The 19,859-nt window shown below is 35.2% G+C and overlaps 1 long non-coding RNA gene across 1 annotated transcript in view; it reads right to left on the bottom strand.

Annotated features, from left to right (window-relative positions):
- Nucleotides 1–7,899: 7,899 nt before the first annotated feature.
- LOC129059046 (uncharacterized) overlaps nt 7,900–19,859 on the bottom strand; it is a 62,008-nt gene continuing 50,048 nt past the window's right edge. The window contains exon 3 of the long non-coding RNA XR_008524666.1: nt 7,900–8,140. This is a non-coding gene — a long non-coding RNA (uncharacterized LOC129059046). The remainder of the gene's footprint in view (nt 8,141–19,859) is intronic.

Here is a 19,859-nt window from a genome sequence, read left to right as displayed (position 1 = left end):
TTGAAACTGTATGGCATGATATGACAGGCAGGAAAGCTGCATATGTCTTTTTTGCCCTTGCTACTTCTCATACTCATATCCAGCACTGTCTCTTTGTATCTATTTCCTCTTCTGAAAGTTTCCCTTTCCTGCTCCATCCTCAGGTACAGTCCCCAGAGGGCAGCTCTTATTCTTCTATGTCTCCCCAACCAGATACTCACAGGCATTACTCTTTCTGTTTAGTTACTAGGCACCAATTTTCCATTTTTATTATTGGAACTTCATTATACTATACAAGATTTAAATTGTTCTCTGCTTGAATTTTATGTGCAAATTTTTCCAATTTGCCACATAATGCCAGCCTTGCATATACAGAAACAGGTATTTATATATTTAGATCGAGAGGAGATAGAATCAAGCTACTCTTAAGTTTAACTTCATTAAATGATTAAAATGAAGGGCCATTAACCATTGGTAAATACAGATTGGATTAAGAAATAAATTATAAAGTTATTATATACTTGATACTCTGTTGATTACTAAATATCATAACACTATATAAAATATAATTGAATAAAACAAGCATTTGTTCTTTTCTGATTATAACATTAATGTACAATTATTTGAAATATATTTCCCTAAAGCATAGTAAAATTAATATTAAAACTCCAGAATTATATGCTGCTTTTCCAAAAATTTCAAAACATTTACATACAAAATAAATTATTTACAGAAAAACATCCAGGGCACACTGATGCAAGAAGTAGTCTCCCACGGCCCTGGGCAGCTCCAGCCTTGTGACTTTGCAGGGTTCATCTCACACCCCCATCTCCCCTCCAGCCTGGCTGCTTGCACAGGCTGGTGTTGAGTGTCTGTGGCTTTTCCAGGTGCATGGTGCAAACTGTCAGTGGATCTACCATTCTGGGGTCTGTAGGATGGTGGCACTCTTCTCACAGCTCTGCTAGGCAGTGCCTCAGTGAGGACTCTGTGTAGGAGTGTCAACCCCACATTGCCCTTATGCACTGCCTTAGCAGAAATTCTCTATGAGGGCTTTGCCCCTATAGCACACCTCTGCCTGGACATCCAGGCATTTCCATACAGCCTCTGAAATGCAGTGTTCATGAATTTGCAAAATAATTTTGAAAAAGAACAAAGCAGAAGATTCACACTTCCCAATTTCAAAACTTACTACAAAACTATGTTGATCAAAACAGTATTGTACTGGCACAAGGATAAACTTATACACCCATGGAATACAATTTAGAGAGCAGAAATAAGCCCACACATCTACGGCAAACTGCTTTTTAACAAGAATGGCAGGATCATTCAATGGGAGAAAAATGGCCTATTCAACAATTAGTACTGGGATAATTGGATAGCTACATGTAAAAGAATAAAGGTGGACCTCTCCTTCACTCTGTAAACAAAAATTAATTCAAAATGTATCAAATACCTAAATATAAGAATGAAAACAATAAAACTCTAACAAGAAAATAAAACAAGAAAACACAGGGGTAAATCTTCAAGACCTGCAATTTGGTAATGGGTCTGTAGATATAATATCGAAAGCATGAACAACACAAGAAAAAATTAGATGAATTGGATTTTAGCAAAATCAAAAACTTTTAAGTGTCAAAGACATTATTAAGAAAGTGAAAGGACAACCTATAAAACAAGAGAAAATGTTTGCAAATTATGTATATGATAAGGGTCTAGTCCATGAATAAATAAAACCTCCTACAACTCAACAATAAAAGGAAAGCAACCCAAGTACTGGAATAGACGTTTTCTCAAGGAAGATAAAAAGGTAGGCATAGAAAAAGATGCTTTACATTATTTGCTATCAGAGAAATGCAAATTAAAACCACAGTGAGATACCATTTCACACCCACTGGAATGTCTATAATTAAAAAGACATATAACAAGTGTTAATCAGGATGCAGAGAAACTAGAAGCCTCATATATTGCTGGTGGGAATGTAAAATGATGAAACATGCTGTGAACAAGTTTGGTAGTTTCTTAAAAAGTTAAACATAGAATGACCATATGACCCAGCAATTCTACTCCTAGAGAAAATCCCAAAAGAATTGAAAACAGGTACTCAAACAAATACTCACATGAATGTTCATAGTGCTACTATTCACAATACTAAAAGTAAAAACAACCAACCAGACAGATAAAAAAATTGTGGTGTATTCCTAAAACAGAACACTTTTATATCATAAAAAAGAATGAAGTGATAATACATGCTACAAGGTGGATGAATCTAAAAAACATTATGCTATGCCAAACCAGACACAAAATGTCACATGTTGCATGATTCCATCTATATGAAACATCTGGTATAGACACATCCATGGAAACAAAGAGCAAACTGGTGTTTGCCTGGAAATGAGAGAAGGATGAACGGCAAGTAACATTTTACTGGGTATGGGATTTTATTTTTGCGTGATACAAGTGTTTTGGAACTAGATAGAGGAGGTACTGGTATACAACACTATGAATACACTAAATACTACTGAACTGTTAACTTTAAAATACTTAATTTTATGACTTAACACCTTCACCCTGTTATGAACTGGAATTTGTGTCTCCCAAAATTTCATATGTTGAAGCCCTAACCCCAATGTGATGGAATTAGGAGGTGAGGCCTTTAGAGTTAAGTAGGTTTAAATGAGGTCCGAGGATGGAGTCCCCTTGATGGGATTAGTTCCCTTACAAGAAGAAGAGACACAAAGCCTCCTCCCTCCAGCAACTGAGGACACCGAGGTACAGTGGCTGGAAGAGTGCAAGCCTGGAAGAGAGCCCACACCAGAATCCAATGATGCTGATGATCTGGTGTCAGATTTCTAACCTCCAAAATAGTAAGAAATATATTTTCTGTAGTTTAAACCACCAAGTCAATGATATTTTGTTACAGTAGCCAGAGCTAATAAAGATATATCTCAATTAGAAAATAATTTAAAAATTATGAATCCATCTATATGAATAATTTGCATTTGAAAACTAATTTGATCACTTTTGCAGCCATTAATTTGATATTTCTATTTCATTTAAATCTAATGTGAGAGGATAAAGAGATGAGCATATTTTAATATTTTTTTCTTGTTTGCTTTGTGAGAAATTTTCTTATGAATTTGGATTGATCTAATTTGAATAGAGGATTTACTTAGAATAACACATTTTGGTAGAAATGTAGTTTACTTGAATTATACTTAGTAGGTTAAAATTACTTTTAAAAGTTCATCTTTTTGTTACTGAATTGTCTATAAATATAATATTTATTTAATCCTTAGAAAATCTTATGAGGAAAATGCTGTATATGATTTTTTAAACTGAAAATATTGCCCACCAGAGGGCTCTCAGTTTTCTTCTATTGTGTGTTTTAGAAAAATGAAAGTTATATTTTAATAATCATGGCTTCTACATTATTGAGCAAATCAAATATATTTTGTGAGTATATATATGCAGTAGCTTCCTGAACAGTAATTTAATTACAATTCAATACATTTAAATAAATGTAGTGAACACATTAGGTAATTAAGTACATTTAGATAAGCTTGTCATAATTGAGGTACAAATAAAACATACTTTAGATGTACACACTCGGTGTTTTCTGCATTTCTTTTTAAAATTCTCTGTGAGAAGGAATTTGTAATGTGAACTGTTATGATTTATCAAGCAGAAAATAAAACAAATTCTGCCTTTGGAAAGTCATAGAGATCAACCTCCAATGTATAGTTAAGTTTAAGTATTAATCTCCATTGAGATGGAAAGAACTATTCCAATCTGGATCTGAAAATTGGTAAACTGAATTTATGTCTAAAAAACAATTTTAATGCACTGATAGTATGTCTTCAGGATATGTGAGTAATTAAGATACAGGTACTTTTCTTGAGAAGCTCAAACTATAATAAGAAATAAGCCCATGGATAAATTATCATATCATTTAATGGCCATAAGAAGTATGTCCAATCAAAACATTGTATCACTAAATCTCAGGGAAAAGTGAAGACTGGGAATGTAGTATATTTTGAAAAGGTATCTCCAGGCATTCTCATCCCTCTCACATTCCACTGTTGAGAACAAATGTGCTAAATGAAGATTGTGAAGGGAGTTAGTTATAGTTAGTTAACTGTACCTAGGCTATCAGGGAAGTTTCCTGAACCTGAAATTAAAGAGTGTATTAGATAGATAAAGGGTGGAAGGAGCGATCCAAGTAAGGGGAAGAGATTAATCAAAGCCACAGAGCTAAGAAATTGATAAGAAAACAAAATAGGCAAAGGAAAAACCATCTGATATTTTTACAGATCAGCACATGATTCAAGTGTCTGGGGAAATGCTTTGGCCTTGTGAATGGTGAAAGATGCTGCCACTGGAGAGTTTGGGATCATACCTTCCAAAGCCCTGAATGCATGCGAAAGAGTTTGACTTTACCTTAAATGTAGGAAGTTTAGAGTCAGAAATCATCTTTAATCAGGAGAATGGCTTAAACAGATCATTAATTAAACAGCTAAGTTTGAGGGACCTGGAGAGTAAATTAATGGTATGAAAAAGCAGGAGCAATAAAATGTGAGACATAGAATCTGATTAAGAAGCAATTACAACTGTTGAAAAAATTAAGAACCTTTAGAAGACCTGGACCAGTGTGGATGGTGAAAAAGAGATTGAGGAAAAGACACTAACATCATTAAAGAAACATTTTACCAAGCTTTAAGCTAAGCATATAACTTTATCTGCTCAATGACCTTGAGCTTGCTAGAGGTTATCCAACTCATTCCAGAACTGTCTGTAGTTCTGTGGGGTAAACCAGAGAAATGACCAATCCCTAACAATGCTTTTTGATTCCCACCTCTACTAATCAAATGATATTCTACTTTGTTCAGGGAACATTTCCTTTCTTTATCCTGTTAAGTGATATGGTGAGGTGAGACCTATAAAAGGGCAGGAAGATGTCCCATTAGAATGGAGAACGAACTTCTAAGCAGAAGAGAAGAAACTGGTATAAAATAATGGTGACAGATTTAACAAATCAGGCTAATTCATTAAGCTTCATCCTAGGATTATGGTAAATTTGTTAGCTAATATTATTGTGAATTCACTATATGCCACACACTACTCTAAGCATTTATTAAATTTTTTAATTTAATTTAATTTAAATTTATTAAAACCTCACAGTAATTTTATTGGGGAAAAGTTTATTGTTATGTCCATTGAGGAGATTAAATAGTTAGGCAATGATTGATTAAGTAACTTGCCAAGCATACTCAGCCAATGATCACAAAACCATTAGCTGAATCTATGCAGGGTATATCTTTTGAATACTACTCTATCCTACCTCATCAACTAGCAGAAGGTCAGATATGACAGAGTTAATTGCGGGCTAAAGAAAATCTTGGCTTCCATCTACCAGGCTTCCTGGTAAACATGCTAATGTTAGAATTTTTGGAGTTCTTATCTAAAAGATGATTTAAGCAGGTGTGCTTGGTCTGTCTATACTGATTATGGTAAATAAATCTTAAACTTATATAATTATATAATTATGGGAATATAGCTGGCTGGAGAATGGAATGAGTCTTATGCTATCATTGCCCAGGAATGACTACCCACATTATAAAAACTAAGCAGCTTAAAATCTGAATGACTTGCTCTGAGTTGACATACATACCATGCATTGTTAGTGCTTGCTTGCTACTCTTAGTATGGAAAGGGGATGATTAGGATGCTGTTTTGAAGACTAAAGCCTCTTAAGAAAGAAATATGCATGTGTATCTGCTTCATGCTTGTGTCTTTTGAATCATTAGTAATTTGGTATTGGGTAAGACCTATGATTTGTATGAGTTTGTTTTGACAATCTTACCTTTTTTGTAACTCACTATGGGAAGAGAAGAGCACTCTGGTGGGTGTTTGGCTTTGAGCAGCTAGAGCCTTGCCCTAAGTTAACCTATTTTTATACAGAATTCAATGTAACACCTATTTATACTTACACACATACCCGCAGTATCAACAATTCCTAAGCTTCCTTCTAAGAGTCATAAGTCCAGTTCAGGTCTTTAGTTTGGCAGAATGGGAAATACAAATTTTGGGCAGGTACAAATTATTTGTTTTAAAAAAGCCAATGTTATTGTTTATTTATCTTCACTATTAACTTGTTTACTTTTCATAGCCACCTTATAAGATTAGTAACCTTATTATTGCTGTTTTATAAGTGGAAAAACTTAACATCTGCATCCCAGTTATTGTGCTCAGTCTGGCCAGTGCTTCCTTCCCACAGAGGGGCAAGAAAGCTGGTGCAAGGAGTGGGAAGAAGCAGTCACCCCTTCCCTTAGAGGTAATGCCAGCGTCTGCCTCAGATTCTATCTCCTGTTTAGTCAACCCATATGGTTGTATTAGTCTGCTTGGGCTACTATCACAGAATACTGCAGACTGTGTGGCTTAAGATCTATTTATCAGAATTCTAGAGACTAGAAGCCTAACACTGAAGTCCAGCAGGTTTTGGTTGATAGATGACAGATGGACATCTTTTCACTGTGTCCTCTCATGACCTCTTCCCTGCATGTGGAGCCAGAGCGAGTTCCCTGGTGTCTCTTCTTATAAGGACCCTAATCCTATCAGATTAGACCTGCCCTTATAACCTCATGTAACTCCAAGTATCTCCTTAAAAGCTCTCTCTTCAAACATAGTCACATTGGGGGTTAGAGCTTTGACATAAACCTTTTGGGAGGATATGATTCTGTCTGTAACAGTGGTTCCTTTATCTTTCTGTCCATCCACTCTTCCTTTTCCAATTGCCTCAAACCTTTTGAAAACCTTTTTCTTCTTTGCCTTGATTTCAGCCTCATGGTACTCACAGAGGTGAGAAATAATTCTGCCCCTCTTCCTGCTGAGAACAGAGGAATCAGGCTTGCTTCCGACTGAGCTCCCTGCCGTCTCGCCTTCTGTCTTTGCCTCCCCGGTAGATTTTTCACATGGCCACCATTATTTTCCTAAAAATGAATTGGACGCTCTCAATTAGCTAGACAACAATATCAAAATTCTTAAGCATGGTTTCACGGTCTTGCCCAATCCACTTTCCTTGCCTCATCAGCCTGTGTTTCAGTCTAGATTTAACTCCACTGGCTGATCTGTTGCTTCCTGCCATTCAGTGCTTTGCACCTGCCTCTGCTATGATGCTTATATCCTTCCCTTTTGTATGCTACTAGCTGTATATATCACTTTTATAAGATTATAAACCTCAATAGGTCAAATCAGTATTTATTTATCCCTGTGTACTTATCTTGACAGGTGTATATAGATTCTCAATCTTAAATTTTAAATTATATGATTACTTATTTAATAAGTATTTATTTGATGCCTATTCTATACCAGATATTCTGCTTCAAGCTGAAAACTAAAAAAAGAAAAATCCTATTAAACTGTTTTTCAGTAGGAAATGGTCTTTTAGTTTAGGCAACAACTTACAGGGTAGAAACAGATATTCAAAGGTTTTGGAATCCCTAGTTAAGGTTTCAAAGAATGCTATTAGTTCTCTTTTGTATCCATTAGAATTAGGCTAAGCTGAATGTAACTACATCCTAATAGTTTACAGTATCTTCCTCATACACATGAAAAATAAGTCCAGAAGTAAAAAGGTCAGAGCACAGATGCAAGGGAGGGGTCCAAGACTGTCAGACACCCACATCACTTAGATGTTACCCTGCTTCCATGGTGCTCCAGCCACCACATCTGCTTTCCTTGCTGTCAAGCATCTGTCTTGCAAAACAAAATGTCCATTTAAATCTCACTGGCCAGCATAATCATATGGCCATACCTACATGTAGAGTAAGGATGAGAAATATAATCTTTTAGCCAAACACATTGCCATGCTGAATAAAATAAGATGCTTTATTAAAAGAGAAAGAATGAATGGATATGTGGGTGTTGTTTTTGTTTTTTTTTGTTTTTGTTTTTGAGATGGAGTCTCACTCTGTAGCCCAGGCTGGAGTGCAGTGGTGGGATCTCGGCTCACTGCACCCTTTGCCTCCTGGGTTCAAGCGATTCTTGTGCCTCAGCCTCCCGAGTAGCTGGGACTACAGGCAAGTGCCACCATGCCCAGCCAATATTTAGGTTTTGATAGAAGTACACGTAAACTTCTTTAACCAAAGTAAGCAAATCTGTAAATCTGAAATGAAATGGGATAGAAAAATGAGTTTTTAGATGTAACTGAGCTGCACTTGGAACTGTTTACATTCTATTAAATTGCAGCTTAAATAATCAGTCTGAAAATTAAAAAAAAAAAAAAGCAAAAATCATTGTCAGTTAAAATTTAAAGTTTAATTGGCCAGTGGGCCAAATACATAACTCTCTCTTCTTCATCTATTGTCTCCTGTCATCTCCTGACAATTTACTCACCCACATTATTATCCATTTACTTTTATGTCCTAAGGACTATTTTCCCAAGAACTCTCCTACACAGCCCCTTTTCTTGGCATCTGTTGTCTCTTATCACCCTTGAAGTGCTTAAATGTATGCGTAAGTAGCTTTCCCAGGAAGAGTTGGGATGAGTGAAATTTATTTGCTGAAAAGCCATGAAATTAATTATTCTCCTCTTTGGGGAAGGGCTTGAAATAGTCTTCCTAGAAAAATAGCACAGTAAGAGTTACAGGGTTGGTAAAAGGAACAGAAGAGCAGAGCAAGCAACTGATTGTAAACTCCTACACTGGCAAGTGCTATCTTGAGATAAAAGAACAAAAGAAGACTTCCAAATGGGAAAAATATAACTGTAATTACAGCCCATTTCATTTTCATTCTGTACTGCCAGAAAAATCAGTGTTGTTTTTCCTACAAATTTGTCCAGAAAAATATGATAAATATGTATGTACAGTATTGCAATAGAAATGATTTGAATGTTATCTAAGAAAAAGTGGGAAATGATAGACTGCTTTTCGAAAAGCTAAATTATATGTGATTCTAATGAGTGCATTTGGGAGATGATTATCCAACATAATCCATCCTCTTTGTCTCTTAATGCTAGTGTTTCCACTAAACATGTTCAAAATGAAAAATCAAAATATCTTTTCCTCCTATTGATAATTCTAAACTTTAAGCAACTAAATTTTCCTCTTAATGGTAGCTCTAATACAAAAAAGTTGAAATAATTTGTAAGACTTTTTACAGAGCACAGAAGATTAAACATGTTTATTTCAACACCTCTTAAAACTGATTTAAATTATAGCAAATAAAAATTTTAAAATATTAAAAATGCATGGTGGATGAGAGGAAATACCAGTAGATGAGAAATGTCACCAAATCTTTGGAAGATACAAGGTGAATTGAAGAGTGACAACTGACTTTGTAGAACATGGAAAAGTGAAATCCAAATGCCTACAGAGGGAAATATCAACAAGTTCAAGATTGGAGGGATCTGGTATCACAGATAGAAGTAACAGAAGAATAGGTAATGAGCCTATTTAGGAGTAATTAGATCCCAGATACCCTTTCACACTTTGTACTTCTATAACCTTCCTTTACTGCAGCAGGAAATTGAAGATTTACTCCCTGGAGAAATTACATGAGAAAGTCTCTCTGTGCAGAGGTGAATGACAGTCTGACTAGCCCTAGAAATGGAGAAAGTACCTGGGAATATCCTATGGACAAGTGTGAAAAAATTAACACACAACTCACTTCCCTAAAGTTGGTCCTAAGTTCGGGCAGCAGGCCTCATCCCCAGTAGAATTATTTCCAGGAGAGACTGACTAGCTAAAGAGAAAGGACTGTCATTTGTAGAACTGCTCATTAAACAGATGGACTTGGTTTTATTGCCCTATGTGAAGCCAACCAGTTGACAAAAACCCTTTCACACACATAGTTTCCAATGAGCTTTTTAAGGTCTCCTTCTCAAACACTAAAGCCTAGCCAAGAGCGCCAGGATGATTAAGAAATTCGCCACATGAAAAATGAAAGAAAAACACAATAAAATAGAAGAAAAATTCAAAAGAATACAGAAGGAAAGAGGGATGGGGGGAAAATGTACATATATATATACAAATGCATATATATGTATGTGTCTGTATGTAGTATTATGCATAATTTTTAAGAATTGTTTCTTGTTCTCTGCACTCTTTGCATCTTTTCAGATGTCTTCTTCCCTACTTCGCCATGAGTATATTATTTTTTAAAGTTTTATTCTCCTTTGTCCAAAAATGGAATTGTAGAGTACCTGATGCATGTGACTATACTGAGAGGGCTTTGGCTGCTCAATAGAAAATTTGAGAAGTATTAGTAGTAGTTACACTGAAAGTTAAGCAAACAAAACAGAAGATGACTGTTAACTCCAAGAAAAACAAGTTGTAAAAGAAAGGAAACAAAATAATACTGCACAGTGTGGCTTAGCTATGAAACTTGCTTACTTAATCACAATGATGTAGACATTGAATATCGACATAATAAGAAATTGTGGTATAATGGAACATTATGAGAAAAGGGTATATGTATGTGTGTACTAAATTTGAATCCACTTTACCGAGCAGAAAGTACATAATAAAAAAATGCAAGGAATAGTATTATAAACATATTATCTAGAAATGTAGAGGCAAATAAAACAAAAAGTTAAACATTTTAAGGTAGGATAAACTTGGGAGAAAGATGAGTGGGCAAATTGCTGTTTTCTTTCAATACTTTTGTACTGTTTGGTCTTTTTAAACATATATATGTATTAATTTAATATAATAAAGTATTCATTTTAATTTTGCTTCTATTTATCTATTATGTGACTTATCATAGATAATTTTATTTCAGTTGCAAGATCTCCTCCTCGTAGTTTCATGCATAAAAATTATTTCTGACAAGAAAATATCAATAATTTATATTTTTATTAATCATGTTTAATATTAAGTACCCCACAGCATCTTTACTAGTTATTGAGCTCACACAGGAGATGAAAAATTGATTTATCATCATTAAATTTGTATTTATTTGATTATATTTGATTAATAATTAAAGATAAAATTAAATTGCCAGCCACAGTTCTAAGTCCTTTTTATACATTAAGTGCTATGCATATAGTTTACATACATCAATTCGCTTAATATATGAGGCATGCATATCATTTTGGAATAGATTTGGCTGCAAGTGAGAGAAAGCCTAAATAGCAGTGCCTTAAACAAGAGGGCAATTAATTCTCACATGTAAGAAATGTGTGGGCCTGGTGTAGTGGTTCATGCCTGTAATCACAGAACTTTGGGAGGCTGAGGCAGTCAGATTGCTTGAGCTCAAGAGTTGAAGACTATCCTGGGCAACAGGGTGACACCCTGTCTCTACAAAAAATACAAAAATTAGCCAGGTGTGGTGGTGTGTGCCTGTAGTCCCAGCTACTTGGGAAGCTGAAATGGGAGGATGGCTTGAGCCTGGGAGGAGGAGGTTGCAGTGATGAGAAATCACACCACTGCCCTCCAGCCTGGGTGACAGGGCCAGACCATATTTCAAAAAAAAAAAAAGAAAGGAAAAAAAGAAAAAAGAAATGTCTGGGGTGGGCACAGTGGCTCATGCCTGTAATTCCAACACTTTGGGAGGCCGAGGCTGGAGGATCACTTGAGGCCAGGAGTTTGAGACCAGCCTGGGGCAACATAGAGAGACCTGAGCTCTACAAAAAAAGAAAAAAAAAATTAGGCCAGAGTGATGGCATATGCCTGTAGTTGTAGCTACTCTACTCATGATGCTGTCAGGAGGATCACTTGAGCCCATGAGGTGGAAGTTGCAGTAAGCTATGCTTGCATCTCTGCACTCCAGCCTGGGTGACGGACTAAGACTCTGCCTCAAAACAAACAAATAAAAAATAACAAAACAAAACAAAACAAAAAAACTAAAAAGACACATAATTACCATTATTAAATCAGCTGATTCTGTCATTTGAAACTGGACACTGTCTCTATAAAAGAGAATGAAGAAGAAGGAAGAAGAAGGAGGTGGAGGAGGAGGAGGAAGAAGAGGAGGAGGCAAAAGGGGAGGAGGAGGAGGAAGAGGAGGAGGCAGAAGGGGAGGAGGAGGAGGAAGAAGAGGAGGAGGCAAAAGGGGAGGAGGAGGAGGAAGAAGAGGAGGAGGCAAAAGGGGAGGAGGAAGAGGAGGGGAAGGAAGAAGAAAGAGAAAAGAAAAAGGAGGAGGAGGAGGAATTAGGGAAGGAGGAGGAGAAGAGGAGAAGGAGAGAAGAAAGAAGAAAGAAGAAGGAGAAGGAGAAGAAGAGGAGGAAAAGAGTGAGGAGGAGGAGGAGGAGGGGGAGGAAATGTGTCTGAAGATAACAGGGCAAGGGCTGGTGAAAGGTTCTGCTCCAAAAAGCCTTAAAGAACCCAAGGTCCTCCCAGCTCTTTGCTCTGTCATGCCCAGAGTATGACCCTTATTTTTATGGTTTAAGATGAACACAGACAGCCTCTGGGCTACAGAATAGAAAAATGGGTGAAGAAGAGAAGCAAAAGGTGAACTTCATCTTGTACTTAAGGAAGGCTAACCAAAACTGTCATAGGCCGGTCTAGTTTAGTTTCCTTTGGCTATGTTCAAACTACTCTTGGTAACTTTTTACAAAGAAATAGAACACTTTAGTTCTAAATGTTTCCAATATTTTAAATAATAGTGTGTTGTTACTTAAATATATATATTTAATATATAATATATATTTAATATATTATTATATATGTTAGTGCTATGATATTTTATTTATTTCTATATTTCTAACTATCAGTGAGGGTTTTTATGGTTTTTAAAAATATTTTCAAAGGTCATTGAACAATTGTAATCTCCCTTATTAATTATTAAGACAGGCTTGCATGTTCCTACTTACATGGCTATTATGATATGTGAATACTGATAATAAGAAATTGTGGTATATTGGAATATATATATGATATGATATATCATGTGCAATGTGAAGACTGTCTTTACAAGAGTAAACAGGCAATGGCAAATGGCTTGTATAATTGTCTAAGGGTTCTGAAAAGATAAAAGGAGAACAACTGAATAATGAGAAATGAAGATGTTCAGGACAGAGGCATGTAGCTACGGGAAAAAGAACAAAGTGTGATGATTTCGGTTTGGCAGTTTAACGCCCATTAGAGATTATCCCTACAGAAGTGAATGAAACCATCAAGTTAACAGAATGACTTGACCAGTAGATGTCAGTCACACTCTATCCTTAGCCACCCTACCGCTCCTACAATGAGATCACGACCTGAGAGTAACCATACTGGCAGAGATGGATGAATTACATAGGCCAAAAAGCATGAGCTTTTAGGCCTATAGCATTTAGCTGGACTATTCAATGCCCAATATCTCATCAAGGCGTTTAGCCATCCAACTATTTAATGTTCAATCTGCCAGCAAAATAATCCAGTGTTGATCTTCTACTACGGTAACATTCTCTGAGGAAATCAAAGCCACTTACTATTAGCTGTAGATGTTTTCTTGATGACCTATATCCACACAAAGTCCCTCTATTCTGAGTTTTTATAATGAATGGGTGTTAAATTTTGTCCAATGCTTTCTCTTCATCTATTGTGATTGTATGTGTTTTCTTAGTCTGTGAATATGGTAAAATATATTGATTGGTTTTCAATTGTTAAACCATCCTTGCATCCCAGGAATAAACATCACTTGGTAATGATGCAACTTGTTAATATTTTTAAAATATTTGTACCACCTATATTTGTGAAGAATATAGGCTGTGGTTTTCTTTTCTTATGTTGTCTTTGGTTTTGATGTCAGGATTATGTCAGTCACATTAAATAAGTTGAGAAGTGTTCCTTTATCCTGTGAATAAGTTTTGTGGTATTTTTTTCTTTAAATGATTACAAGAATTCAGTAATAATGTCATTTGAGCCTGGAATTTTCTTTGTGGGAAGGATTCAGTTACAAACTTCTATAGTAGAGGCCTATCGAGATTTTTTTTTCCCCTGGGGTCAATGTTGTTAGTCTTCCAGGAAATTTGTCCATTTTATCTAAGTGATCAATTCATTAACATAAAATCTTTTATAACATTATTTTATTATCCTTTATTATCCTCTTAATGTAGGATCTTAGTGCTGCCCCCTCTTTCCTTTCTAATATTGACAATTTATATCTTTTTTCCTTTTTCTTCATCAGTTTAGCTACAGGGTTAACAATTTTCTTGATAGTCTATCTGTAATGTTCATCCATTTTCTGTGTAAGTTATTTCTGATTCTATATTCATTATTTTCTTTTTTCTGCTCACACTGATTTTAATTCTTTTTTCGCTTCTTAAATTTGAAAGTTTTGGTAACTAATCATTTTTAATATATGTGATTAGTTATAAATTTTCCTCTAAGTATTGATTTAACTATATTTCACACATTTTGCTAGACTTGATATATTGTGTTTCATTTTCAGCCAGTTCAAAATATCTTATACTTTCCATAGATTTTTTTCTCTAATCCATGGTTTATTGAGCAAAATCTGGCTTAATTTTCTAATACATGGTGATTTTTAGACATCTTTCTGTTATTTATTTCTAACAATTCCCTTGTGGTCAGGGAACATGTTCTGTATGATTCAACACTTTTCAATTTATTGAAACTTGTTAATGGCATAGTTTGGAGCACATTTGATCAATGTTCTATGTGTACTTGAGAAAAAGAGTGATGCGCTGTTGTTGAGTGAAGTTTCTATTAATATAAGTTAGATCAGATTGGTAGATAATTTTTTTAAGACTTTATTCTTACTCATTTTCTGCTTTACTCATTGAGAGAGAAATATGAACATAATTGCAGATTTTTTTGTTTCTCCTTTCTGGTGTATCATTTATGCTTCATGCACTGTGAAATTGTTATATGCATAGACACTTAGCATTGTTGTGTTCTTGTTTTCTCAATCCACTTTTTAGGAAATATTTCTATCTCTGGTACTATTTCTTTTTATGAAATATGATAGTAATATGGTCCTTTGGTTTTCTTATAATTGTTTCCATGGGATATATTTTTTCATCTTTTTAATATATCTTTTAGATTTAAAATGTATCTTCTATAGACAGTGTGTGTTTACATGTGTGTGTGTCTGTGTGTGTATATGTGTAAATAGCTAGGCCTTGCTTTTTTATCCAGTTTGACCATCTGGCTTTTTATTGGAGTGTTTGCCATTTATATTTAATTTAATTACCAATAGAATTGAATTTACATCTGCTATCTAATGCAAAATCACTAAATAAAATAGCTAAAGATTAAGCTATAACAATAAAAATCTGATTGCATCTATCCTAAACATGTAACATTTAACTAGTAGAATACCTGTAAATGATTTTAAAATCATTTCAATGAGCTGCTTAAGAAAAAAAATGAGCTAAAAAGTTTATAATTTATTTTGAAAAATTACATATGTTTGAAACTTAAAATAACAATAAAATTTATCTCTTTTAAACTTACTATTAACCCTACAATTAATGGAAAAAGTATAAAACTATATCTACATCAATTTTGAAAGCATCAACTTTTATAGTTTATAGTTTTTTTATAGTTTCACCAAATGAGAAAACAAGAACACAACAATGCTAAGTGTCTATGCATGTAACATATTGTAGTTTCATCTGTATCCTTAGACACTATGGTATGTCATTTTGCATAGTTCAAATGTATATGAATGAAATTATACTGCAACAAGATTTTTCATGAATTACACTTCTGATATTCATTCATGTTGATTTATGTAGTTATATTTATTTTCCTGTCTGTATTAATATGACAAAACATATATATCCTTTTTACTGTGTATAGACATTTTGGCTGTTAGCCATTTTTCTATTATAAGTAAATGACTAACTACTGCTCATACAAATCCAGGAGATGTTTATCATATAGAATACAATGTGAAGAGTATCTCACTGAAGTTGAATGGTACATGGATTCTTACTAGCAATACTAACAGAAAAATTTTTTTTATATGTATCTCTTGCTGAGTTTGTACAAAAGCTTTTCTGGGATATATCTAGAAGTAGAGCTGCTACAATATACAGTATGTGAATTTTCAAGCATACTTTTGACATCACTTCACTGTTTGCCAAAGTGGTTACATCAATTTACACTCCCATTAATAGTACTCGAGTTTCCATTACTCTACAATTGGAATGTGTAAAATGGTGAAGTGGTATTAAATTGTGGTTTTAGTTTGCATTTCCTAACTATGAATGAGGTTGTTCATCTTTTACTGTTTATTGCCCATTTGTGTTTCTTCTCTCAATTTTTTTGTGCAAGGATTTGGCTCATTTTTATATTGGCTTATTTATCTTTTTCCTATTTATGTTTTTATATATTATAAGTTCTAATTATTTATTTATTATATGTGTTGGAAATTACTTCTACCTATATGTGGCCCATATTTTCATTATATGGTATCTTTTCATGAACAGATATTTTAATTTTAATGTATTTTTAAACATTAATCATCAGCTAGTCTTCTAGAGGTTGTTCTTCTGTGACTTAAGAAACCCATATGTACCCCAGGGTCCTAAAGGATGTCTTCCTACATTTTCTTCTAAAAGTTTAATAGTTGTGCCTTCATTAAGTCTTTGATGAATGTGGAATTTATTTTTGTATATGGTGTGAGCTAAGGATCTAATTTTATTATCTCCCATATTACAACCAATTTTTCTATCACTAGCCATGTCACAAAGGAAGTATTCATATGTGTGTGGGTTTCTTCCTGCTTTCAAACTAAGACAAGATCCTGGGATCATGTCTTCGTTTGTTTTGTGTTGCTATAACAGGATGTCACATGCTGGGTAATTTATGAGAAAAGAAATTTATTTCTCACAGTTCTGAAGACTGGAAAGTCCAATGTTAAGGGCCTTGCATATGGCGAGCTCCCTATTGCTGTGTCACCCCGTGGTAGAAGGCAAAAGGGGAAGAGAGCAAGAGAGAGCAAGAGAATGAGAGGGGACCAAACCCATCCTTTTATCAGGAAACTCACTACCAGGATAACAAATGCATTCCCTTGATAGCGGCATTAATCCATCCATGAGAGCAGAGACCTCACAATCTGATCACCTCCTAAAGGTTCCACCTCTCAATTCTGTTGCACTGGGGATTAAGTTTCCAACGCATATACTTAGGGGTGTAGCAGGATGAGTCACAGACAGGAACCCCTCAGACACTGAGTTGTAGAAGGAAGGGCTTTATTCAGCTGGGAGCATCAGTGGACTCAAGTCTCCAAAAACCGAGCTCCCTGAGTGAGCAGTTCCTGTCCCTTTTAAGGGCTTACAACTCTAAGGGGTTCCACGTGAGAGAGTCGTAATCGATTGAGCAAGCAGGGGGTACGTGACCATGACCGGGGGCTGCATGCACCAATAATCAGAATGGAACAGAACAGGAGAGGGATTTTCGTGATGCTTTTCCATACAATGTCTGAAATCTATGGATAACACAAGCAGATAGGTCAAGGGTTGATTTTTAACTACCAGGCCCAGTGTGCGGTGCTGGGCTATCTGCCTGTGAATTTCATTTCTGCCTTTTAGTTTTTACTTCTCTTTTCTTTGGAGGCAGAAATTGGGCATAAGACAATATGAGGGGTGGTCTCCTCCCTTAGGGGGACACATCCAAACCATAACCATAGGAAGTCACTTCCATTTATGTATGTATGTTCTATTCTGTTCTATATGTCATTTTTCTATCCCTAGCCCAAAATAAATTATAAGAATATGTTATTGCTAATAAATATGATTTGGAGAATGTGGTATAGGTGTGTAGCAACAAAGGGCTTTTTACAACATAGCAATAAAGGGCTTTTTACAACATAACAATAAAGGGCTTTTTAGAACTGTATCCCAGAATTGAACTTATCTTTTCTGTCACAGTTCTAAACAAGCACAGGTCTTTCTATATTGGATTGGGGTCTGCCCTTGTAAAACTTACAGCACCAAGTTGCAGAGGAGAATGTCTGGCTCATGTTAGCAGCTTGCTCTCAAAAAGAGGTAAAAGGCAGGAGAATTCCCAATTTCTCTTTTCAAACTTGCTAACTGGAATTCACTCCTACTTCCATAGGAAGAGTAAATAAGGAGGGTAGAAAGGAATAACGTTGTTATTATAATAGAACTTCTTCCAAATGGCAATTCGGCCTCAGGGAAAGAAATTTCCCACCATTTTTTCAGGGTTCCCAGTTGTAATTGCTATATCTGGTTAAATTTCTTCCCCATTAATGAATGAAAAAGCACAGGTGGGAAATTTGAATGAAGAACACATGACTTTAAGATCACAATAGGATACCTTTGCCAAGGCAGTTAATCTATTCAGTAACTCCCTGTTACCTGGACTTAGTCTTTCACCATCATGTTCCAGAGTTAGGTTGAGGATTTGGCCTCTGAAGAAATACAACCTTCATTAAACACTCAAAAATAAACTCAAGTTATAAGGATGCAAAATATATTATTAACATATTGTTAAAGAAAACCAGAGCTGGACAGTAGTTAAAGTGGTAAAAACAAATTGTATTTAGGAACTATTAGGATAGGATAAAAGACCTAGGTAAAGAACTGGGCTCAACTCTAAGCAAAACATGGACAAGTGAGGATTTATAACTGAGGAACAGGGTGACGGTCAGTGGATGGAAAATTACTGAGAGGAAACATCAGGGGTGGTAGTGGTAGGGATTCTAGTTATCTGGACCTAATGAGATTTTTGCTGAAGTCAAGCCAGGGTGATCAGGTATCACCTGGGGGATGGCGGAAATTGAGGACTTTGATCTGATTCCTAGGGTGATCAGATAAGGGCATGAAGGGGATTCTTCCTAAACTGATGTAACTGGATTCTTGCTATAATTGGATGATGCAGGACTGATAAGGATAATGCCAAGGTTGAGGTCTAGTGGGCTTAGAGGAGCCTGACTAGAGTTTTGTTAATATTTTATGCATCGACGTATCCCTCCATCAATTACAATTAAGACCTTGAAAAACTTCATCTTAACCAAGTCAATACTGTGAAAAACTTCATCTTAATTATTAACAATACTGTGAAAAGCTAATATAATGTGGCCCCTAATAAGATGTACTGAGAAGGATATAACATTATTTCAGTGCCATTCCTGCCAAAATACCCACAAGCTAAATCTAATCATGAGAAAACAAGAAAATAACACATATTTTATTTTATAAAATAACAGGCCTGTACTTTCAAAGAATTCAAGGTCAAGAGAAAAAAAAAAAGCTGCAGGGCTGTTCCAAGTTAAAAAGACTAAAGAGACATGAAAACAAAATATAATGCAAGATCCTGGATTGGGTACTGGACTGGGGAATAAATAGCTATAAAAATGTCAATGAAACAATTCATCAAATTGGCATGTGGACAGTGGATTGGATTGTATACTGTATCACTATGTTACATTTCCTGATTTTGATGACTATACTGAAGTTATTTAAAGGAATTCCCTTGTTTGGGGGACATATACACTGGAGAATTTAATGTAAAACAGCACTATGTCTCCAACTTCCAAATGTTTTGGAATAAATAGAAATGTGTGTGCATACATGAGGAAAGAGGGAAGAGGGAGGGTAGGGGAGGGGAGAGGAAGGGAAGGGAATGGAAAGGAGAAGAGAGGAGAGGAACAGATGGTGTAAACATATAACCAGTTGGTAAATGTGGACAAAGGTCATATTTGAGTTACTTGTAATTTTTTATTAGGACAAAAGGATAACGAAGTAATTTAACAAAAGGTACCATGGAAACTTCTTAAAGAGTTATAGGGCTGTAGTTGGTAGGATGTGTCAAATGTCATTAAGAACAGCTATGGTTCTGTTTCTGTGAACTTAATTGTTCATGAATTAAAGGGTTCTGAATGGCAGACTCAATTTATAATAAAAATTAACACTCAATTTATAATAAAAATAAAAGCAATCATTCTTTATTAAGGCTCTATTTTGT

The sequence above is a fragment of the Pongo abelii genome, chromosome 3, assembly GCF_028885655.2.
Source record: "Pongo abelii isolate AG06213 chromosome 3, NHGRI_mPonAbe1-v2.0_pri, whole genome shotgun sequence".
Lineage (NCBI taxonomy): Eukaryota > Metazoa > Chordata > Mammalia > Primates > Hominidae > Pongo > Pongo abelii.
Note: the sequence above shows the minus strand (reverse complement) of the source record. Positions and strands in the feature narration are given on the sequence as shown.